The sequence below is a fragment of the Erinaceus europaeus genome (assembly GCF_950295315.1).
Source record: "Erinaceus europaeus chromosome 6 unlocalized genomic scaffold, mEriEur2.1 SUPER_6_unloc_58, whole genome shotgun sequence".
NCBI classification, from domain to species: Eukaryota; Metazoa; Chordata; class Mammalia; order Eulipotyphla; family Erinaceidae; genus Erinaceus; species Erinaceus europaeus.
In genome coordinates this window covers 238297-263915 of record NW_026647167.1, presented here as the reverse complement: position 1 = coordinate 263915, position 25619 = coordinate 238297, and the positions used below count along the sequence as shown (strand labels likewise).

At 43.4% G+C, this 25619-nt stretch overlaps 1 long non-coding RNA gene across 1 annotated transcript in view; it reads right to left on the bottom strand.

The window, feature by feature from the left end:
• The window catches only part of LOC132536221 (uncharacterized), a 29902-nt gene extending 6745 nt beyond the window's left edge, over positions 1-23157 (bottom strand). The window contains exons 1-3 of the long non-coding RNA XR_009547881.1: positions 23139-23157; positions 19113-19176; positions 14551-14688 (exon numbers count right to left, since the gene is read on the bottom strand). This is a non-coding gene — a long non-coding RNA (uncharacterized LOC132536221). The remainder of the gene's footprint in view (positions 1-14550; positions 14689-19112; positions 19177-23138) is intronic.
• Between the last annotated feature and the right edge of the window lie 2462 nt (positions 23158-25619).

Genomic DNA, 25619 nt, shown 5'->3' with positions numbered 1-25619 from the left:
GACTCTTAGGGGGAGCACAGCTCCATCTGGGGGTCTATTAGCCACATGTGCTCTGACCCCCACAAGGACAGCTCTGTGCTCTCCATTGTCCTCCAATGGCTCTGATTCAGGCAAACACATGTAGCTGCTAAGATCTCTGCAAGTAGGGACCCGGGGATTTAAACCAGGTCCTTGTGCATGGTAGCATGTGCAGTTAACCATCTGCACCACCAACTGATCCCAAACCCAATTTCTCCTCCATTTAGAAGATTTCCTCGTCATCCCAGCAAACTGTTAAAGAGCAGGACCCCTCAGCACCCAGTGACCAGGACAGGCATCCTGGATCACACAGTCCCACCGATAACAATCAATGATGCTGTTTATATTGGCCGGCATTATAATATGTTTGTTTGAATTTTGTGCATTTTAACTTTTTTTCTCCCCTTCTCTTTGATTTCAGGTCAGTTGAGAAGATGGAGCAATGGTACAACAAGCTTTATGAGTATGTCCTTATTTCATGTATTTCAAATCTTCAAGTTCTCAGAATGCAGAGTCCTAGCAGTCAATGCCCATCGCTCTTGTCCCCCTTCTCTCCACGCTGTGATGGGAGCTAACATCACCCTGCACCATGTATTAAATGGCCCTGACTTAAGGGCAGATTTCTTCATGGGCTGGTACTTAAAGGAAATATACCTGCCAGCCCTACAGCCCAGGGAGGTTCTGGCCTGGACTCCAGGCAGGAAAGCTGCCAGGAGGATGGGATCTGCAGCCCTGGTCTCAGAGACCTGACACCATAGACATGTTTTCTTGGATCTGTCTCATTCTCTGGAAATACATTTGCATACTGTTTCTCTCATTAGATCTTGCATATATCTTCAAAAAGTTGCTATGTTGAAAAAGCATTGAAAAATGCTGAAATGATTAGCCAAACACAAGTTCATTTGAAAATAGTTTAACAGATCATTTTTCCTTCTCTCTTTTGGGTCACTGTGGAATCCATTAGAAAAATTTGCACTGCCGTTATCGACTACCTGGACACCATCCTAGAGGAGGCAGAAGGCAACTGTGTGAGTGTTTCTAACACTAGAACTCACATCCCATGTTCCTGCTTTACATAGAAAGTGCTCTAGAGATGACGGAAGAATCCAACACTTATCATCCAGAAAGATGTGTTTTCCTACTTACAGACATCTCTATAGACACAAAAAAAGGGAGTCAAAACTGTATGCAACATTCTCTTGCATATACAGAGTGGTTTGCATTGCTCCCTGTGGATTATTTCCCCCTGGAATGGGTGACTCTACTAATTAAAGAGAAAATAACAAGCTCAGTTTTCTTTATGCTACTGGATCAAAAGAAAGCTAGGAGGGACCAGGCAGTGGTGTATCTGGTAGAGTGCACATGTTACCATGCAAGATGACCTGGGTTCAAGTCTCTGAGTCCTACTTGTGGCAGGGGGAGGTTCATGAGTGGTGAGGCAGTACTGCAGGTGTCTCTCTACGTCTATGCCCCTTTCTCCCCCTTCTGCTTCCTCTTTATCAAATAATATGAAAAAAGAAGACAATGACAGCCAGGAGCTGTGGAGTCATGATGCAGCCACCAAGCCCAGTGGCAAAAGAAAGTACATTGAGTATCATTTGTTTTCTGGAATTGCAGTACAATAGCTAAGATATTTACTATGGGGAACTAAGACATTCTCTTACCCACAATTTCAGTAGTGACTGAATAATGGTTAATAAGCTTATACAACTATAGGGGTAGAGTTCCATACTCATCATCTCCAATTTGTAAATGTACTTCTTTCATTAAGTTAGAATCTTTCAGTCATGTGACCTTGGATATTTTTTCTTTCCCATCTTAAATCTTTCCCCATTTTCAGGTATGGACACCATCTTCTTCCCTTGGAGTTCTTTTGTTTGTTTTACTATTGATAAATACAGAAAGAAATTGAGTGGGATGGGGAGATAGAAAAGGAAAGACACAGAATCACCTAGAGCACTGCTTAACTACTCATGAAGTATTCCCCTTACAGGTGGGGCCTAAGTGTTGAATGTGGGTCCTTGTCCATGGTAATGTGTGTGCTTAATTAGGTATACTGCCTTGCCTGGCCCTGAGGAGGGTTCTTTCTTCCTTTCTCTCTTTCTTTCTTTTTTCCAGAGCACTGATCAGCTTTGACTTATGGCTTATAGTGGTCTGGGGGATTGAACCAGGGACTTTGGAGCCTCAGGCATGACAGTCTCTTTGCAAAAACATTATGCTAAGAGGTCCCACTATGTTATTCTCATGAGATCCCACTTACAGATATACTACACCTATGGATTCTGTCTGCATGTCCCTTGGATACTGTGTGCTCTTTTTACAATTCTTTATTGCATTAGGATGGGATCATTTTTAATGATCTATCACAAACCAATTCCTCCTTAATTTCTCATCTTCATTAACAGCTTAGTATGTCAATAAGGCTTTCTGGCAGGGCAGTGGCACCCAATCCTGGCTTCTGAACTTGGTAAGGTGTGTGCCGAACTAGCAGCACAACTGCCTAACCCTCTTTTTTTTATTTCTTCTTTTGCATAATTTGAAAACTGCATCATATCAGGGTTGGCCTTCACTCTGCAGCATTGATGCCATTTTCCTGCTTCTTCATACACCAGCCAATGCTTCTCACGTGGAGGGGGCAGTTCAAAGCATTTGATTAGATAGTTGACATTTTAAATTAAAAAGTATTTAATCAGCTGGGAGTTACCTGTGTGTATATCCCGAGTCTAGAAAGCAAGCAGGAAGAAATCCACATATCCTTGTCAACACACTTCTAAACATGCACTGAAAATCCAAGGATTCACTAAAATCTACAGTGTTGACTCAAAACCAAGTCACTCCCAGGGGTCAAGTAGCTTTGTTACTGGACACAGGGCTCTATCTCTCTCTAGGGAAACAGAGCTGCTGGGAAATATGTTGTTCCACTGCTCACTCCATAGGCTTATTGTGACCCTGACTTCTTTCTCTCCCAGGAGTTTGAGGAACCTGATCAGGGGTCTGTGAGTTCCAGGATGGAAGAAACCACAGAGCCACCTGCAGGTGAGTGTCAGGGCAATCTACAAAGAGGCTGACTGGAGTGAGACATTAACTGCAAAGGCTCAGGGAAAATGGTTTCCAGCTTAGCTTCAATACCTTCTGACAGGGAAAAGTGCAGGCAATAGGCCTCCATGCATTCAGCAGACACTGACCAACTCACTGCTCTGTAACAGGCTCTAATGACAGCCCTTGCTTCTTTACTTCTCTGTGGCAGACAGGGCTGCTCTATAGAGGTCTTCCTGATGAGGAATTCATTGCATTCTAGGCATAGGAATGTATAAGAGAATCTTCCTCTTTACTTTGTCAACTCTTCTCTTGGGCACATGCTAGGGCAGGGTCTCTTGTCAGATTCATGGACACAGAAACACAGCCTTCTTTGCACAGATGGTCCAAAGATGGCCCTTCTGTCATCTTCTACAGTGAGGTGAGTCTCTTCATGGTCATCCTGGACCTAGATTCAGTTTCTCTCCATGTAGGTGGCAAACATCTGAATGAACACGAAGTGGGCCAAATGCCAGCCACGGAGGGGCTTCCATTAGAAGCACATGACTCCTGCAGCCTCGAATGTGGAGACCAGCAGGGGAGAGGGGACCTGCTGGGTTCCTGCATATGCCTCCTGCCATGTCATATCTCCTTCATGAAACAAGCTCATGACACTGAAAATCAATCTCAAGGAGGGAGTGGGGGGCAGGATTGGCAAGGACCCAGTAGCCCCAGAGAAAGCCATGCATGTCTCCCCGGAAGACACTGCTTCCTTGCCATACTCTAGCTAAATCCTGTGGTCATGATGGGCTCATCCCAACCACCTCAGCCTAAACATATGCTTGGATTTCTCTCCATACAGATGGTGAATACCACCATGACAATGGAATGGCTACACTGCCTGTAACTGAGGACCAGTCAAAGGAACAGGAAGTCTCTGGCTTGGATTCCAGCTGCCAGGAGTCCTTCCTGTTGGAGCAGCTATTTGAAGACACCCCAGGTTAGTTCCTCCTCAAGCCCAGATCCCAGGTCAGGACCAGCAAAGGAGAGGGAAATTGAACACTTTGCTGCAAGTGCCACCTCTCTGGAAATTTCTCCCCTCCTGAAAACAAGCTCATGACACTGAAAACCAGCCTCAGTGGGGAAATGGGACCAGAATATACATCAGAATAGTGACCTAGCATAAATTCTACTTCCAAGTTTCTAGAAACATCTTATTTCTCCAAAAAAAAAAAAAAAAAAAAAGACAAGGCCAGTTAACACACCTTCAAATCAATAAAAAGTAGGGAGTCCAGGTCTCCTTTCTCAAATCCTCAAAGATTTTCCTGCTGATATGCGGAATCATCTCCTACACTAAAGACTCGATTTGCTTTCTTCATCCGTCCCTCTACAAAGGTTTCAGTTAGGAAGTAGACCCTCCGCCCCTTGGTTCTCTATGTCCTTCATCCTCTCACTGACTCAGCTGCCTAGGGCCCCTCCTTTGTCCATTGCTAATCCCACTACTATGTTCACAGGTCTCTGCACTGGGGGTGACTCTACCAGGACCCTGGGCATCTCTGTTGACAGAGGCCACCACAAGAGCATCTTGGTGGCTGTGGACCAGAGGGATGACACTGTCTCCACCCTCCATGATGTGGAAAGCATCAGGCAGAGCTCCGTGTTCAATTATCTGCACGGGGTCCCCTCATGGCCACCTTTGCTGGACCTCACTGCCTCTGAGCTCATAATTGAATACTTGATGGGTTGTGGGGACAGGGCCACCCACAAGCTGTCACTCTACAACTATGCCCTGAGCCACCCCATCATCCACTCAGTTCTCCTGCATCATGTCCGTGCTTTGTACTGGCAACCACAAAGAGCTTAACAAGGAAGACACGGAGAAGTGAGGCCCTCCATCCTGGTCCCCTTCCTGCTAGATGTAGGTGCCTCCTTCCTGACTGATGCCAGTGGTTAAAAGGTGACCAGGCTCCTGGACACACCTCATCTACACCATGAGTCTGGATGAACCTAGGCCATGTGAGATTAATTTGAGCAACTAGTCTGTGTGAGACACAAGGTGTTCTGGCTGATTAAAACAGGAGAAGAGAATCCCATCCCAACAATGGCAGGACTTTACTCATTCTCCTGGTGGCAGCACAGTCTGGGTGGAGGCTGCAGATTTTTGCTGTATAGAGAGGAAAGGTTTCTACTATATGCTGACTAGGCTTTAATATATTCAATTCTTTTCATAATAATTCAATTTACCTAATTGCTAGACACAGAAATTAAGACAGGAGGGAGAGACAGAGGGGGAGAGACACCTACAGCTCTGCTTTTCAGCTCCTGAAGCCTCCCCCTTGGAGGTGGGAACTGGGGCGAGAACCCATGTCCTTGCTCACTGTGGCATGTGTGCTCACCAGGTGGGCACCACTTAGACCCTTCATGTATTTATCTCCTTGGAGAAATTCACTCTTTGGCTTACTTCTTCAGGAATCAAGAGTTAGCTAGTATATGAGATTCTGATTTGACTAAAACAGTTCTCTGTGTTTCATTTCAGGCATGAAAAGAAGACAGCCTCCTAATTCCAAGCCAGGAGAGTGCCCCCTACAGAAAGGCTCACTGATGGACCATCTCAGGCCTCTCTGAGCAGGATCCAGACAGCCCCCTGTCTACACCCTGCTCAGCTGATAAGGGCTCAGGGCTCCTCTCAGCACCTTGCTGGGGGCTCCCCTGGGAAGTCTGCAATCAGTGAGGCCACCTGGGTGTCTGCTGGAATGCCTACAGCCAGCCTTCCCTTTGAAGAAATGACCCTTTCTTTTCCCTGTCAGTTTATGATATCCAACTGACAACAATTATTTTCCTAATCCTTTGCAGGATTTTGACTTAGTTCTCAGTCTTGGCATCTGTGTAAACTTCCTGGTGGAAGACATGAAGCCCTCTGACTAGGCAGTTCTTTTAAACTTTTTGTCTAGTGGGGTCAATATGAAAAATGTCAACATTCCACATCCAGCTCATTTCATTTGAGTCATCTTCCCTGATGCCTTCTTACATCCTAGTTTGAGAGTCTTTTCACAGAAATCTCTCTCTTATTCCTTTCACTGTATGTATGTAGTTATAGAATCTTTTAATGTATCTTCTTGTTGATTGTATTGCTATAATAAATATCAATCCCTGACTCTGTGCCTTATATGACCCCTCTCTTTGCTCAGGGCTCACATGAAACCTTGGTGGCCTCCTCTGGGCAGCTCTACATTAGCTGAGGTCCCATGTGTCTGCAGGCAGCTAACAGCTCAACTGGATCTACTTTCTGTGTGTTGCCTGTTCCCCAAGCCTCTACAGGGTGGCACTGAGCTTCTTCAATGCTGGAAGAAGAGTTCCCACAGCCAGACAGCCACTGAGGTCTCTACCTCCTTCCCACTTGTCCATGTTCCATGGGCCAGAGCAAGGACATGGCTGAGTCTGCTGTCAGCCCAGGAGGAGACAGTAGCAGAGACTAAAGATGGCGCATTTCCGATTTCTGGATGGCTATTACTGTGATCAGCACATTTCACTGCAAAATTCAAGGTGACACCTCTACTACCATAGGACCTCAGCTACTAGCCTTTTACTCCTTAGCCCAGCACTTCCCAGACAGATGCCAAGTGTGGGGACAAATGGTCATGGAATAGCCACTCATTATGCTGACACTGGTATCTGTGCAACATGTGCACGTCTGAAGGTCACAGGTCAAAACTGGCCTCCTGGGGAAATGAAGGTCACTGTTCAACCTGACTGCCCTTTCTCTTTTTAGGATGATTTAGTGCTACACTGTCTACTAAGAACTTCAGAAAATATAACATTCAATGAATGGTCTTTCAAAGAGAAGTGACATTTTTAAACAAGCAAGTGCACATTTTCCAAAATAAAAAGTACAAAATTTCTAAAATGTCAGAATATGCTTTTATCATAGTTAAAAAATGAAAACCTGTGTACACTACTACCACACCTGAAAATTATACAAGTTTAAGGTCGGGAGTCGGGCGGTAGCACAGTGGGTAAAGCACAGGTGGCACAAAGCAGAAGGACGAGTGTAAGGATCCCAGCTCCCCACGTGCAGTGGAGTCTATTCACAAGTGGTGAAGCAGGTCTGCAGATGTCTATCTTTCCCTCCTCATCTCTGTCTTCCCCTCTTCTCTCCATTTCTCTCTGTCCTATCCAACATCAACAAGAATACCAACTACAACCAAACATGGGCACAAAAGAATAAATAAATAAAAAGTTAAAAAGCTCAGAAAGGCAATAAAAAAGATAGAAACAGGGAGACGGGTAGTAGAGCAGTGGGTTAAGGGCATGTGGCTGAAATGCAAGGAGTGGCGTAATGATCTGGGTTCTAGACCCCAGCTCCCCACCTGCAGGGGAATCACTTCACAGGCGGTGAAGCAAGTCTGCAGGTGTCTTTCTGTCCCCCTCTCTGTCTTCACCTTCTCTGTCCATTTCTCTCTAACCTATCTAACAAGGACAACAACAATAATAACTACAAAAATAAACACAACAAAGGCAACAAAAGGGAAAATAAATAAAAAATTTTTAAATGCACCTTAAAAAATCTTCTTTAAAAAAAGATGGAAACAATTATTTCAGTCCCAAATCACTGAGCATGGGAGTTTTTTTTAAATATTTTTCAATAGTGACGCACATTTTTATGCTACTTATAAATACAATCAACATTAGAGTTTCTTTTGCACCTCCTAGATAGTAAATGAACAAGTGTAATATTTTTATGTATTTATTGACTACCTGTACTTTTTCTGTACCCTATTCATAATATTTGAAATCCTCTAGAGGCCAATGTGTCATTTTCTTCTTGATGTTTCATTGTTGTCGTTAATGCTATGGCTTCTGCTCATTAGCTATAGGACTCTATCATCATTATCAGCTGTCTTCATTTAATTTTATTTATTTTATTCATATATAATTTATATATCATTTATGTCATTTTTTATTAGCTACAGGACTCTAACATCATAATCAGCTGTCTTTACTTTATTTATTCATTTTGAATGTATGTAGAGACAAAGATGAAGAACCGAGGTGCAGAACTGTTCTACTATTTATAAAACTTTCCCCCCTCCCCGCCTCACGGGTGGAGACTGGGGTTGGAACCAAAGTTACCAACATGGCAACTTAAGTGCTCTACTGGGTGATACACAAACTGCCCACTTTTCTCAATTTTTAAGAACTTCCCATAGTCTTGAATACTCAGATTGTCTCCAGGCATGTCACTCATCTGACTTCCTTATCTTTCACTGTCCCTGCTGGGGAGCCAGCATAATGGTTCTGCATGTCACAGGCTTTCATGCCTGAGGCTCTGAAGTCCCTGGTTCAATTATCAGCTCCACCATAACCTGGAGCTGAGCAGTGCTCTGTTTTTTCTTTTTCTTTCTCTCTCATTAAAAATATAAATTACATATTTATATTTTTAGGGTGCAGGCAGTGGCACACCTGGTTGAGCGCATATGTTACAGTGCACAATGACCCAGGTGCAAGCCTCTGGTCTCTGCCTGAGGTGGGGAAAGCTTCAAGAGCAGTGAAGCGGGGCTGCAGGTGCCTCTCTGTCTCTCGCCTTCTCCATCTCCCCCACCCCTCTAGATTTCTCTCTGCCCTGTCCAATAATAAGTAAATAGTCTGTTAAAAACATATATATGCACTTTAATTTCTAATATTAAATTGTATGCTAATCTCAAGACACACAGCTATGCTTATATAGCTATATAGTTGGTAAGTCAAAATATGGAACCAACCTAAAACAGACAACTAGATAACTATGTTAGAATGGGGCATGGCTGGTGGTGCACACAGCTGACACTGCTCTTACCATACACAGGAACCTGGGTTTAAGCCCCTGCTCCCCACCAGCAAGAAGAATGTTTAATGAGTGGTGAAGTACGTTTAAAAGTCCATCTCTCTCTTTTTTCTCTTTTTATTTAATTACCCCCCAAGATAATTGCTGGGGCTCAGTGCCTGTACTACAAATCCACTGTTCCTGGAGGCTATTTTTTCCTTTTGTTGCCCTTGTTGTTTATCTTTGTTGTAGTTAATATTATTGTTATTTCTGTCATTGTTTTTGGACAGGACAAAGAGAAATTGAGAGGAGCAGAGAGGGGGAGAGAAACACAGACACATGCAGACCTGCTTCATCCCCATGTAAAGTGACCCTTCTGTAGGTTGGGAGTGGGTGGCACCAATGTAGATTCCTAAACTGGTCCATGAACTTCCTACCATGGGCTCTTAACCCACTACACCTGTCCCCTTCCTTTTTTTCTTCCCAATCACCTCTTAAATTTCTCTCTGTTCTAACCCATAAAACAGAAAAATAATGACCATTACTCATTCTACCACACCACTGATAAACTTGGTGATAATAAATAATAATAATAATTTCAGGTATATAGTTAATAGAAAAATATTTTCTAATTTAAAAAAAGAGATAGCACCATGTCCTTTTGGACAAGGAATATAGAAAACTGAAACAAATGAACTTGGAAAAAAGTGAAAGAAACAGCAGCAGCCAAGCTAACTTCTAAGATTTTGTGAAAACTATGGTTGTTCCTCTTGTGGACAGCAGTACAGAACTTTGGCAATAGGTCTGGTGTCACATCATGGCTGTGCATCTTATAATCTTATAAAGCATTACTAAATCCCTAATACAAATGTTAAAAAATATATTTAGTTATAACTATCATTTTCCTCCTTTATGCCTCTGGTCTTTTTAAAACAGTTTTTGCAGTTTTAACTCAGGAAGACTAAGTGCCATTGCAAAGCAGAAAAAATTTAAACCTGTAAGTTATAAAAATGAAAACAACAGAAAATAACTACATATCATACTCAATCAGAAAATACCTTGGGAAGGAAAAAAGACATGCACAGAGCCAGAACAATCTCTACTTATACTAATATGAAAACAGAAAAGAGAAGCATGAAAAGTTGTTTGTGGCTACTAGTGATTTTACAACTGCGTAGTATCAGACACGACTTTTTCCTCTGAGAGAGGAAAGAAAGCACACATCTTCTGCCCACCAGAAGCCACAATTCAAGTGTAAACAAGCATAATGTTAGCAACATTCAAGCAGCAGTGATTCTAAAGAGTTACTGATGAGCTTCAAACCAATGGCAGTCATGATGCTGAGAGTACCATGACGAAAGGAATTCTAGTGGGTCTGAAAAGAGAAGAGTACCAAGCCTCCTTTAAAGGACACTTAGACTTTGATGAAAGCATAATAAAGGGAGGAAAAGCACAGGTGTCTCAATGAGTTCCATGAAGCTTTCCTGACATGGTAAACTAACCTCCAAACCCAGCTTCAGCTCACAACAGCTACATGGCAGCACTCAGGGCTGCTCCTTGCTCCTTCAGGTCCCTGCACCAAACCTTGGTGCTACAAGTCCATTTTGCAAACACAACTGCAGCGACTGGGAGGCATCATAGTGGTTATACAAAAGGTTTTCATGCCTGAGGCTCTGGAGTCCCAGTGGAACCTCTGGCATGACCACAAGCAAAGCTCAGAGGTGCTCTGGTTGTTTTTAAAAGCAGAATTACTGTGACCCAGGTGGGAGCTCAGAAGTCAGAAAGCAGGACCTGCAAGCAGAGGATCCTGAATTTGGTTCCAGCACTGAATGTGCCAGAATGATGCTCTGGTATGTTCTCTTGAGAAGAATTTGACACAAAGAAGTCACTGTTCCAGCAGGTGTAGAGAGCACATTGGTTCTGCAAAAATACTCTCACACCTGACACTCCAAAGTCCCAGGCTCAGCAGCTCATACCATCATAAAATGAGCCAGAGTTGAGCAGTGCTCTGGTAAAACAAACAAACAAACAAATAATACAGAGAGACAGAGAGAAGGAGTGAGGAATAATAAAGAAAAGGGAATTTATAATAAAGAAAAGTAATATCCATGATGTAGAAAACTGAATTTTCACTAATTTGTAAAGAGCAGCTATGCCTATAACTGGCATCTAAAGTCAACCTATCCTCATTCCAAGACACTGTTTTGCAAATGCTACCTGTGAAAAACAGTTTAAAATAATGTGGAAAATGAACCCTTTAACACACATAGTTCACCAAGTAGAGCAGGCTGCCCAGAATTGGGCCCTGGCCCTACATGGGAAGAGAATGGACCAGGAGAAGTTTGAATGTAGTCAGTACACCATCTGTCTCTCTTCACCTCTCTTGTCCCTCTGTCTGAATGAAAAAAGCAGCCTAGAAGTGGTGAAATCAAGCATACAGGAGGTCCTAGATCCACAAGGTTAATAATGCTTGAAGTATAAATGCAGTACAATTCCACTTAACTAGAGAGGGACATCCACTGATGGAATGAAAAACCATAAATGTAAATAAAGCCCTCACACTTCAGGATTATGCAGTACATAAAACAATCTTAAATGTTTCTTAGAACACTTAGTTCCTTAGCAAAAACTTCTCATACAACTATGTGTATGTGTATATATACAGATACACACTTCCTTACAAGCTGAGATTCATTCATGATGCTACCTAATCAAGGATGGTTTTTGTATTGCTACAGCCTTTGAATATTTCCTATGACTAATAGCACTAAGTTAATACTTTAAATTCTTGGAGATAAAATAATTCTAGCAGAGACACCAGATGTACTGCAAAACCTTTCTAGAAGCGATTTCAGAAGAGTATTAATCCTTACTGTGTTAGGGCATTCATAGTCCAGAATAAATGGAGTTTTCTCATGTGTGCCTGGAATGGTATTCTAATCTTTTTTTTTAAATTAATTTTATTTATTTTTTGAGAGCAATGCAGAGAGAGAGACACACACACACACACAGAGAAACACCAGAGCACTGCTCAGTTCTGGCTTATGGTGGCATGGGGGATTGAACCTGGGACTTAGGAGCCTCAGGCATGAGATTCTGTTTGCATAACCATTATGCTCTCTCCCCCACCCGGTATTATTAACTTTAAGAGAAAGGAAACAACAGTAACTCACTCCCTGGCCCATTTTGGAAAAGGTTGTTACCCACTAGATGATGAGACAAGGACCGGCAGAGTAATTGAATTCCAGCCAAAGCCAAATGGGCAAAATCTAAAACACATGAGGTATTTGTAAAATTAAGAACAATACATTTAGGGAAATAAAAATAAATGACTGAGAGGCTATTACTATGCACTATATACTGATCTAAAAACTGTATTCTACATAACTTCAGTTTAATCCTAACAATACATAAGTGAGCCACCTGAATTAGGAAAGTAACATCTGTCCATAAAATCTAGTTTAAATTAAGGACAGTAGAAGTTCTTTGTGTGGAAAACTAGAGTTTAGTGCTTAGTCCCCAGAGTCTGCAGATGGGGTGCAGGGAGTTCAGTGGACTCTGGTGGAAGACAAGGTGTTGCAACACATTTTGAAAAAGGGAAGATATCAATTTCTGAAACACTGGTTTATTAATCTACCTCAACTCAAAACAGCCTATTGTTAATCTTCAAAATTCCTTTCAGTTTTTTTTTTTTCTACTTGAGAAAGAATGATTTAAAAATAGTAGTTATCAAGTGGGCACAATTTCTCCCCGTCTCTGACAGTCACCTGCACACTGACTCCACAGCCATCTTAGCCTTTCTGCCACCCTTGGGCAGAGTGGGTATCTCCAGCACCCACTCTTCCTCTTCCTGTTACAGCACAAGGCCTGGTCTTGTTGCAACAGGCCAAGCCCAGTCTAAATTCTGCCATGTATCTGGCTTTTTTCTTGCTAATTTTTTTTTAAATGAAGGGAAAGGGCATTTAAAAAATATAATTATTGGTTTATTCCCTTTTGTTGCCCTTTTTGTTTTATTGTTGTAGTTAATGTTGATGTTGTTGTGGGATACAACAGAGAGAAATGGAGAGAGGAGGGGAAGACAGAGAGGGGGAGAGAAAGATAGACACTGGCAGAATTGCTTCACTGACTGTGAAGAGACTCCCCTGCAGGTGGGGAGCCAGGGCCTTGAAACTCTTCCTTATTTCTTAAGTTCCATCTATAAGTGAGATTGCCAAATACTCATCTTTCTCCTTCCAACAAATGGTACTAAACATGGCCACCTGAAGTTCCATACAGCAGGACGCAAGAGGATGACTTCTCCATCTTCAATGGGTGAGTAGACTTCCCTTGTATATATGGACCACAAGCATTTAAAACACTCCCCTCTGTTAACCTTCGGGGTTGCTCCCGGATTTGGACCCACCTGTGCACTCATCACTTTGGAGACCTATTTGTCTCCTTTTGCATGGCAGTTTTTTAATTCCTCTGCTTATTTCCTTTCTGTGTGTGCCTAAGATGGGCGCGTGCTCGTGCGCGCGCGTGTGTGTGTGTGTGTGTCTGTGTATGTGTATTTCCCACAGCTAGAAGGCATTGCTGTCTCAACTTACCTGACACCAACATTTCATTCAAATGCTTCTAATGTAACATTGACTCTGACTGGCCCGCTCTGGGCTTCCAATGTGGGAAAGGGCCCACAGTCCCTGTGTGACACAGTGTCTATCTGTCTGCAATCACAAGGCCAGCACTACCACCTGGTCTCTCTTTAGTGGGGATCAGTCAGATTCCTCTCTTTGACATCAAATGGGCCAGATTGTTCCTTAGTTCTCATTTCTTTTGTTTTTTTATACTTTCCTTCTCTTCCCTCCTTCATGTCTCTCTCCCTCTCCCTCTTTCTCTTCCTCTCTCTCTCTCTCTATATATATATTTGTATACTGCCACATGTATTTATGACCAGAAAGCACCTCATCAATACCCTTTGCTACCTTGTGTGAGTTGAGTAACTATTGCAAAGTTACCAGTCACCAGCAGACTCTAGCAAGTGTTCAGACTGGTCAGGACAGGCAATGCAGACAGGTTGTTTATGGTGACTTCTCAACTGAAGTTGAACAGCCAAGGTTTTAACACAATGGCTCCCTTAATATTCTGTGATGTCTGAACTTAATCCACTGTGGGAGCCTGGACTTGTCGGTCCTCTAGCTACAGCCTGAGCCTTTCACGAACAGGAGGTGATGAACACCTTGCTGCTTTCAGAAATTCCAAAAGGGACCAGGGTGAATCTGGGATAACAGAGAGTACATGTTCCCCAGCATGAAGACTGAGTACAAATCCCTGGGCCCTTTACAAGGGGAAATGCGAGGATTTATGATATGTATACATTTCACTTTCTTGCACTCTGGTCTGGTAAGAGACACAGTGCACAGAGACAGAGTCCTGTGTGAGAGAGGCTCCAGAGACAAAGAGGAGGAGCCACTATCTACCTACAGCCACTGAAAAATAAACACCCTCCCTAGCAGTGAGCTGGGTCTGATTTCACAACAGGAAGTGTCCCCAAGTTGGACTGTGGGTGGGTCTTGGTCCCTGCCTGTACCACCCCCTCACCCCTACAGGTGGCTTTCAATGTCAGGAGCCACATCAGGATGGCAGTCATGGGCCCAGAGGGGACACTTGCAGAATGGCTGGGGTTCACCAGTGCTCCCTGCTGGTTCCTACTCAGTGTCTGGGCCTGAGGACACACTGACCTGAGTTCTCCTCAGAGGTCTGCTCCAGATGGCAGGGCTCTGCGATGATGGGGACAGAAGTGGAGTCTTGTGGTCTCCGGCTCAGCAGCTCAATAGTTGGCAGCTCACTCATTTCCTATCCACAGTCTTGTTGATGCCCTACAGCGAGAACAGTCAACATGCAGACTCAGGCTGAAGAATGGTACCAATCAGGCCAACTCACCTTAAGCTAGTGCCCACATGGTGCCTTAGGTCCTCCCACTGGGCCTCAGGATGGAGCCACTGTGTCTGTGGGAGGATCACTGCACTCAGCCAGGGAAACCCTACAGAAAGCAGGTGCCCAGGCATAGAAATTGCTGAGTCCATGGGAGCAGGCTTCCCAGGTTCCCTTGCTTAGAATGCAGACATCCCTTGGTACAGGGTGCAATAGGAACTTTATATTACGTGATATCTGGGGTGACATTGCACTGGGTTTGTCTTTCTTCCAGTAGAGGAGGGAGATAGATCAAAAATAACAACAAGAGGCTGGGAGGTGGGGCACCAGGCTGAGTGCACACATGACCATGTGCAAGGATCTGGGTTTGAGTCCAAGTTCCCAACATGCTTAGAGATGAAACACGCTGCAGGTGTCTATCATTCTCTATTCTCTTTTTTCCCCTCCAATATATCTTTATTCAATAAAATAGACAAAAAAAAAAAAGGAAAATGACTGACAAGACCAGTGAATTCATGGTGCCAGTAACCAGCTCCACTGAGTTACAGGATAGCAGAGAGAGAGAGGGAGAAAGATAAAGATAGGGAGAGGGAGAGGGAGAGAGAGAAAAGCAGCAACACAACACTGACAATTATTTCCATGATGTGATGAGGATTAAGCTTGAACCTGGATCTGGCACAGGAAAAGCAGGTGACTGTGCAGTAAGAGGGCTCTTCTCCTGGGCCCATTAGTAACTTCTGATAGGATCGTGCCTGAGAACACTCCTGCTCATCCATGCCCAATACCATTGAGAGCTTTATATCTATGGCAGATTATTGTCAGTTCTGACACTAAATGTGTCCTTCTTTAGAAAAGATTTGATTTATTATTTCTTGTGAATAAAGATAAGAGATATTGAGAGGAGAGATAGGGGGGTAGAGAGATAGACTGGAGCCTGTAGTTCTGTTTCACTGTCCATCAAGGTTCCCTGTTGCAGGTGGGGGCTAGGGACTTGAACCTGGATGCTTGTGCACTGTAATCTGTGCGCTCTACCAGATATGCCACTGCCTGTAAACTTACATTGCCCTTCTAAACTGTTCCTTTACAGAGATCTGTTATGAAGTCAAACAAATGAAGGTAGGAACACTGATGGCTGCTGTGATTAAATAACTGCAATGCATTGTGTGGAATTGCTCTGCTCACTATACTGACACATGAGGTCAGTCTAAGAGACTTTAAATGTTTCTTTTCTTTTATTATTTACTTAACTGCTATGTCTTGTGACCCACTATTCCAGAAGATCTTTTCTTTTGAATCCTTTAAAAAGAGACAAGGTGGCCGGGCGCTAGTGCAGCAGGTTAAGTGCACATGGTGTGAAGCTCTAGGACTGGCCTAAGGATCCCGGTTCGAGCCCCTGGCCCATACGTGGAGAAGCGGGTCTGAAGGTGTATGTCTTTCTCTGCCCTCTCTCTCTTCCTCTCCTCACTAGATTTCTCTCTGTCCTGTCTAACAACAATGATAGTAATAACAAAAACTATTATAATAACAATAAAGAACAAGAGCAACAAAAGAGGAAAATAGCCTCTAGGAGCAGTGGATTCATAGTGCAGAGCACAGAGCCCCAGCAATAGCCCTGGAGGCAGAGAAAGAGAGAGAGAGACAGAGGTTTTGAGATAAGAGATCCAGGCTCACTGCAAGCCTCCACTGATCATGGAGTCTCCCCTCTGTGCTGTTTGAGCTGATCTGATGTGCACCTAGGGTGTGAACCTGGGGCTACCTACACAATAAAATGAACTTTGCTGTGGGAGCTCTGTGCCAGTCCTAGAGTGTCCTTCTCCTTGTCAGGGCTACAAAAGAACAGCAGGCACCTTGCTCTATGCTCCCATCCCACTGCTCCTCCCAGCCCATGAAGTCACCAAAGAGAGAACACAGGGGACTGAAAACCCAGAAGCCAAGTACAAAGCCAGAGCTGACACAGGGAGTAACTGTGCATAAAAACAGTGGCTAGTACTTCATGCTCAGGATTGCTTTCCCTTGCCCTTCCCAAATTAGAGAAAGACAGTTTGCTGTGGTGTGGATTTGAGTTTTAAAAATGTGGTACATTTCTTTTTCTTTTTTTTTTCCTAAAATGTTTTCTTAAAGACATTTTAAATTATTTATTTATTTATTTCCTTTTCTTGCCCTTGTTGTTTTTATTGTTGTAGTAGTTATTATTGTTGATGTTGTCATTGTTGGATAGGATAGAGAAATGGAGAGAGGAGGGGAAGACAGAGAGGGGGAGAGAAGGACAGACACCTGCAGACCTGCTTCACTACCTGTGAAGTGACTCCTTTGTAGGTGGGACGGTTCATTTCTTAAAGAGAGAAAGAGAGAGAGTAGAGAAAGGAGGAGGAGGAGAAGGAAAGAAAGTTGCAGAACATCATTCTGGATGGGTGCCCCGACCAGCAGGGCGGTGAACAGGGGCTAGGAACCTAAAAAAACCTGCAATGAAAGGGACACAAGACACGAACAACGAAGCAAGACAGGTTTCTGATCAAGCTGCAAAATTTGATTGTGTTCACAGGCATTATAAGGCTTTAGGGAAGGAGAGGGAATGCTGGAGGAGGGGGAGGGGGAGCAAACTTCAAAGCAGAATGTTCCTTGCAACAAATGGCAGAAACCAAACTGTGTGTTGACTCACTTGATTACTGATAAATGGTTTACCTGAGGGAAAATGGCCTGCCCATGGGGGAATTAACACTTGTCTCCAGGGATTCCATTGTCTCAAAGCTTATCATCTATTAAGCAGAGAAATGGCTCCTGGCAGATGGGCACTGAGGATGCTGCACTAAGCAGCTCACAGTCCTCTGACATTGCTCTAGCTTGCAGTCTGGGAAATGGAGCTCATTTCTGAGGTATAGAGAGGAAAGTATCTTTCAACTCTGATCTTCTTGAGAATTTAACTTGGACTGTAAATGCACATCACTAAGAGGGCTGGGAACTCAGTCTGAGAAACACCAAGTGTAGGTGTTCAGCACATGAACACCTGAGCCTGGACACTAGCCTCTCGCTATGTTCAAATGCTGAGGACAATTTGCCATGGAACCGGGGTTCAAGAAATACTTCTGTGTAGACTCAGAGGTGTGACCTCATTTGAAAGGAGTCTCAGAAATACAAGGGCCTTTTTTGTAAAGAAATATACTAGCAAGGGCAACCAAAAGGAATAAATAAATAAATAGACTAGCGGAATCTCATACTGAAAATAAAAAGCTGTGAGGAATAGAGAGTGTAATCTGTATTTCTTTAAACATCAAGAAAGAAAGACATGATTAGTGAAGTAAATGAATAAATCAATTAACATTTTTTTTCTTTTCCTGTTTTTTTTTTTTGCCTCCAGGGTTATTTATTCCTTGGGCTTAATAAGAATCCACATTTTCTGGCGGCCTATTTTTTAATTTTATTGGATAATACAGAAATTGAGAGTGGAGAGAGAGGGAGAAAGATGGACACAACTGCAGACCAGCTTCCACTATTGTGAAGCAACCCCCCTGAGGTGGGGAGTGGGATAAACCTTGATTCTTGCATAGGTCCTTGTGCTGACTACTATGTGTGCTTAACAGGGTACAGCGCCAGCCCCCTCAACATATATGTTTTTTAAATTTTTACTATCTTTATTTATTTATTGATGGGATAAAGACAGCCAAAATTGAGAGGGAAAGGGGTGATATGCAGGAAGACACCTGCAGCACAGCTTCACCACTCATGAAGCTTTCCCCCTGTAGGTGGGGAACAGGGGCTTGAACCTGAGTCCTTTAGCATTGTAACATGTGCTCTCTAATGGGTGTGCCACCACCCAGCCTCTCTCTCAAAACATTTTTTCAAGACAGCACTTCTTGGTGAAAAAAAATAGAGAGAAGACTTCACCTCTCTGGCTAGCAACCATCAAGCATGGCTAGAGGTGCAGAGGTGCAGGTCTGAGGTTTTTTTTTTTTGTTTTGTTTTTTCCTGAGAACATGTAGCCGAAAATGTGGAAAGGGGATGAAAAAGACACTGGGAACAGGTGAATTTGGGACAGGGGTATTGATGCCTTTACATTGTACAATGCCTGTTTTCTATTTTCATTATTTTAATAAAGCATTTTACCTAAAACAAATTACACTGTGATGACAAAATGAATAGAAAGACCCAACAACTATATTGTTCCCAAGATTTACAAATTGGTATATTCTTCAGTGTATTAAAGAAAACTTTTAGGAAGTCAGGTTTGACTTTTGTGCCACAGTAAGGGCTGGTCAGGATGGATGAAATGTGTGAAGACAATAAAGCTTAATACTAAACAGCAGCTATTGAGAGAGTTTTGAACTGCTATTTTAAATCTAACCATCCTAACTTAGAATATCTTGACACTTACCCATCAATGTGTCTGGAGTCTCATTTTCCTTAGAAGTCAGACACATCTAATGCTGTGCAGGAACCTTGAATTAAAAAAAAAAAAAAACTGGAGTTACAACCCACCTTTCACAAGATCTACTTGAAGAAAACTTGTTTTTAGCTTCCCTAAGGTTCACAAAGAATGAATCAACTAAAAATATAAATTCTTTTAGCTCCACAGACTTCACTATGGTTGGAGAGTAAACATTGCTGATTTCAGTAACTCTTTAACTGAATGCATAAGAACAATATATGTTTAAAAGACTAATGTCAACACTTGTATTTCTTCTTGCAGTGTGACTGTTTCCTTGTAAATGAGAGATATATATTCTAGCAAATTCAGCTCTTTGCAAATCAAGTTTAAATATGGATCATAGTTTAAAATATTTTCTTGCAAGGAAATATATTGTATCCACATAGCAGTCAAAGTGCTCCTTATTGTAGGGGCGAGGAGTAAATGCCTTGAAAGTGTGAGCAACTTTCAAGAGTAGAGACCATGTCTCAAATGATCTAGAATTCATGTTAACTAGGCAAAAAACTGAGGTGGTAATTACTAGGCAGAGGGTCCCAGGACAGGCAGGGAGTAGGGATGAGGACATCTCCTTGGTTGGAGAGAGGGGAGAGAGTTTAGGGAATCATTCCAGCCAGATGGGTGCTGGGTATGCCGTCTCTCTGTTTCTCTATCCTTGCCTTTGCCTCTGTCTCCATATATATAAAATCAGGCATCTCATAAAAAAATATTTTAAAAGATAAATATAGCTCTGAGCATGATCTAAAGAAATGCATTTCTGAAAAAACTGATCAAATTATTAATCTGAGTCTATATGAGAAATAGTCTCATTATTAGTAAGGTACACCAAAGTCATTAAAGGCAAATACTGGGGGCTGGTGGTACACAGTAGGTAAAACACATATGGCTCAAAGCACAAGGACTGGCATAAAGATCCCAGTTTGAGGCCCCAGAACCACACCTGTTGTTGGTATGTTTCTAATTCTACTTCTAAAAATCTTTTCTGTTTCATTTGGTTTAAATACCCCCTGCTTAACACTGCATTCTATTTACATAACACTGTATTCTATTTACATAACCTCTGTTAACATGCACCAACCTCCCTCCAGGGCATTGGTGGTTCAGTGGTAGAATTCTTGCCTGCTCCGCCCCCTCTCCTTGTCATACCCTGATTTTCACCAGTCACTTTTCTCTCCACCCTCTGTATGTCACATCTTGTTTACACCCTACTTGGAAAGTATATAAAGACAACATTGTTCGTTTTAGTGAGTTGTGAGTTGGTAGTTGTGTTAGTTTAGCTTAGCTTGGTATAGATTGCGCTGCATCCTGCATGAATAAAGAGATACTGCATACAGCTCAACCATGAGTCCCTTGTCATCTGTTACCCGCCCGTGAAGCCAGCCCTTCGAAAACAACAACCTGAGTATGTGGGAGGTCACTTCACAAACAGTGAAGCAGGTCTGCAGGTGTCTTTCTCTCCCCCTTTCTGCTTCCTGTCCTCTTTAAGATTCTCTTGTCTAATCCAACAACAACAGCTATAACAACAACAACAACAACAACAACAAGGGCAATGAAATGTGAAATACAGCTTCCAGGAGCAGTGGATTTGTAACAGATGACAAGGGACTCATGGTTGAGCTGTATGCAGTATCTCTTTATTCATGCAGGATGCAGCGCAATCTATACCAATGTGGCGCAAAATGCAAGGACCTGCTGAAGGATCCCAGTTCGAGCCCCCAGCTCCCTGCCTGTAGGGGAGTCGCTTCACAGGCGGTGAAGCAGATCTCCAGGTGTCTTTCCCCGTTTGTTCCCCTCCTCTATTTCTCTCTGTCCTGTGTAACAATGACGACATCAATACTAATAACTACAACAACAATAAAAAAGGGCAACCAAAGGGAAAATATAAAAAAAAAAATGGGAAAAGATACACTGAAATGCCCAGCAGCATATGGCTAGCGGGCATCTCTAGGGGATACTGACACATATTATGAGGCCAGTCACCGCAATGAAGATGTAACTGGGGCGATGCAGGGCCATCCCGCTGTACTGTGGTGCACTGCGGCACCCAGGCTACTACAGACCCGCACGGATGGGGGACACTGAGCTGCACCCAGGGCCAGCATGGACGGGCACTGCAGTATCACCAGGGCCATGCGCATCTGCATGAACAGGGATTGCTGTCAGGTGGCTTCTTGCTGATACAAGGGGAGAAGTTCTGCTCATCCAACAGGGTTCCCAGGGCCTGGGAGTTCCTGGTAATGCCATGGAATCCCAACCAGGGGACTCGCCCATCAGCAAGGACACCTGTGAACAAGACACTGAGCTCTGGGAGGAGCAGAGGAGGAGGTTCCTGTCTGCTCAGTAGAGGCTTGGAGAGAATGGAGGACAGCTAAATATGGGGCCTGGGGCAGGTCCACTTCCTACTGAGGCTCAGTAGGACAGACAGGAGGGGACAGCAAACTCCTATTTAATACATCAGGGGATTCTCCTACATCATCATGGGAATATTTGTTTATAGATGAGTTGATACACACATCCTGGTTTTCCTACCTGAGACCCAAGACTTCTAAAATGGAACCCAAATATAGTCCCTTACAAAGGCTTTCGGCAAGAACGCTCTATTCCTTGATGGAACAGAGCCTTTGTGCAATCTTACAATAGTGACTCCAGAACACAGACAGTCAGAAAAGGAGTCTCATCCCGAGAAGGACTGTCAGGCTCAGCTGTATTGTTAATTACAGATAGACATGCCCTGGTGTAGACTCTGATTTTCTGTGACTGATGACAATAGATGGTCTATTTTATTTTTGCGGGGGCAGGGCAAATGGAGATGATTAAACAAGTTAATTTAATGCAACTTCATCCTTCATCATCTGTTAAGGCAAGATTCAAGTACAGTTTCCTCAGGTTTCAGTGAAGTAAGAATGTTATTGACAACAACAAGAACAAAAAGCTGAACTATATGTTAATAAAGTAAGAGTCATCTTAATAAAAGGTATGTTATACGATTTTCATTCTTGGTGTAAGATCTTTTTTCTCAAGATAGAGACAGAAAAACAGAGGGGCGAAGAGACAGACAAATAGACAGACAGAGAGACAGAGAGAGAGATGGTGCCAAAGCTTTTTTCAACATGGAGGGTCTAGGCTTGAGGCTTTGTCATACTAAAGCAAGGTAGTGCTTTATCTAAGAGAGCCTTTTGCCCTTCCACTGATGCAAAAGCTTATCAAATCTTTTTTTTTTTTTTCTGTAGTAGGAATATTAGAAGCATAACATGGAATCATGGGGGAATATGAAGCTGTTGAATTAAAAACAAATAGTCCTGACAATCAACATCCAGTCAATATGTGAGAAGTAAGTCAGTGGAGTGAGGTCAGAGCCACATTCTAGCTGAGTCAAGGCCACTTCATCCCAGGCTGTGCTCAGTCCATTTCACCCCCCCCAATACTCTCTGTGCATGGGAGTTCCCCACTACAAGTATGGATTGACAGGCCTGGCAGTGCATCTGCTCCCAGGGTGGCCAGGATACTGGACACACACTGGGGTGGGGAAGGTGTCTTCCCAGGCCCTAAAGGTCCTGCTCTAATGACAGAAAAATGCACCTACAGAGCAGCCCATGGAGGACAGGATCTGGGCATCTGGAATAAAAGCCACCTCTAGCCTGTGGACAACACGAGACCCAGGGAGTCATTTCATCTGGGAATCAAAGTCAGCACATAGCATCCAATGCTCATGTTCAAGCTGATAATTGTAGGGCCTGTAAATTATCTCTTAAATATCCATGTCACCCCTGGCAGAAAAAGGGTTGGCCACACTGACCTAGAGCAATTCCCAAAATAAAATACCTTTCTAGAAATGACTTGGGATGAGAATTGGGTCCCTGCCTGTAACCTTCCCTGAACCCCCGCACCCCCCACATGCGAATGGTCCTGTGTCATGATCCTGCTTCAGAAATGGAGACATCCCAGAGGAGGCACTTTGGGAAGGCTGGGGCTCACCTCTCCCCTGCTGGCTCCTTCTCTACTGCCTGGCCTTGCAGACCTGCTGCCCTGGGGTCTCTGAAGTCATCTGCTCCAGATGGAAGGGTTCCTTAAGGGTGGGAAAAGACCATGAAATGGTGAGTCCAGATACAGTACCTGAGGGGATTCTGAATGATCCTTTTACATTTACCATTTTTTTCTAGGTTACCTCAGTAAATCATAAGGGACAGGGACCTGTGAAAACACCATTTGTAAGGATGACAATTAACTGAGGGAAACTGTTATTTGTTTATGCTGAGGAACTTTTTATTTTTCCCCCAAGGGCTGTTGCTGGGGCTTGGTGCCTGCACTATGAATCCATTGTTCCTAGAGGCCATTTTCCCATTGTTGTAGTTGTTATAGTTGCTGTTGTTGGATAGGACATAGAGAAATCGAGAGAGGAGGGGAAGACAGAGGGGGAGAGAAAGAAAGACAGACACCTGCAGACCTGCTTCACTGCCTGTGAAGCGTGGCCCCTGCAGGTGGGGAGCCTGCAACTAGAACCTGGATCCTTAACCTGGTCCTTGCACTTCTTACCATGTGCGCTTAACCTGCTGTGCTACCTCTTGGCCCCCAGGAATGATGTTTTGCAAGACTGTAGTCATCTGATGGGTTCACATTCATATCTCCCTAAACTACGTGTAGAAACTCTCACCCTGAGCCATATGCTATCTCCCTTGAACACAGGGCTTTGGGCCTCTCCCCTGCTTTTAGAAAATTTCTTTGATTCTTGTAGGAATTTCCAGTTAGTAAACATCACTCCCTTTTTTAAAAAAAATATGTATCATTGGATAGAGACAGAGATAAATTGAGAGAGGAGGGGATACAGAGAAGGAGAGAGCCAGAGACATTTGCAGGCCTGCTTCACTATTCCAGAAGCTTCAACAGGGGCTTGAACCTGTGTGCTTGTGCACTGTAATGTGTGTGCTTTTTCAGGACATGGCCACCTGGCCCTCAAACTCACTTCCTTACAAGGAGTATGATGACTGACATCAGGAAGAGCCTGATCAACATTATGGAATTTAATAAGCAACATTATTTCTATATTTAGGCTGTAGAGCCACTAAGAATTCCTTTTGCTTCCTATGCCTTTACAGTTTCCCATAAACATAAATATCTATAGTTTCCCTAGTAAACCAACTGCACAGCATGCAGGTGGTATACCCATTAGAGTACAAATGTTATCAAGAGCAAGGACCTGGGTTCCTTTCCCTGCTTCCACCTGCTCTGGAGAAGCTTCATGGGCTATGACGCGGTGCTATAGGTGTCTGACTCTCTTCCTCTCCACCCTCTCCAGACAGGAATGCCACTCTTGTTTTTGCTGCACAGACCTGCAGTGCAAGAAATTGGGAAGAAATAAGTTCAACTCCACAAAATACTGATGTCCATATTTCCTTTTTTTATCTGTGGGCCTCCTGTGCATGATTACACTGTGCCAGATGACCCGTGTTTTCTTTTGTTTTTCCCTTTTAATGTTCAGAAGAGAACGAGAGAGAATAACAAAGACTAAAGCTTCATGCTTGAGCCATTGGCTTTACAGACAAGTAGATGAAAAGGTTTTAAATGTAAAAGTCATGACCACATGGAAAACCAAGATGGAGGTCTTAGGAGAAAGTAACCACGAAGCTGTTCCTGGGCCAGCCTAGAACCAGTGACTTCTTGTCTCTGCTGGTGGCTCTCCTGGATCTTTGCAAGTAGGCAGACACCCACAGGCTAAGCAGGGACACTGAGTGCTTGATCCTGAAGCTCCTTTCAAACTTGGAGAGACAGAGAGAAGCACTCTGTCATTCTCCCCTCTGCTCTTAGCCCAACCCATGAGCTTCTGCAGCTCTGTCCTCATCTGGCAGCTCAGCAAGGGTGGGGAGAGGGGCCTGAGCAGTGTGTGTGCTGACTGACCCTGGAGACAACACACCACAGGCAGGAAGGTCCTGCCCTCAGAGCTGAGGCTCAAGTGTGGCTGCACTCTTCACTTCTGGGTTCACAAATGCCATTCAGAGAATGCTGAGCGTTCCTTTCCTGTTGCTGAATTTCTGATATTTATACTTTGTTACACTTAATGTATATACTACATTACTAAACCTCATACATTAGTAGAAATGATGAACTTTTTAATTCGGGCCTTCTAAATTATTTCAGGCCTTCACAGAAAAGAACACATGATTGAAAAAAAGATTTCAATAGCTTTTTCATAAAAGAATGAAATAAATAAATTTATTTAGAGTTTCTTTCAAGTATTTATTTAGGATGAGAGGAATAGATCACCAGGTAGCCTACTTCAAAGCTCCATTTGTTGATTGATGAGAGAGACAAGAGATAGAATGACACATGACACAAGCGTATGCAGTGCCACAGACCAGACCTGAGATTTATGTTGCTGAGTTGTTTCTACCCAGTGCCAAAAACCATTCTGTAGCTGTCACTTACCTCTTTACTTATCCACCAAGCATAATCCTATTTATC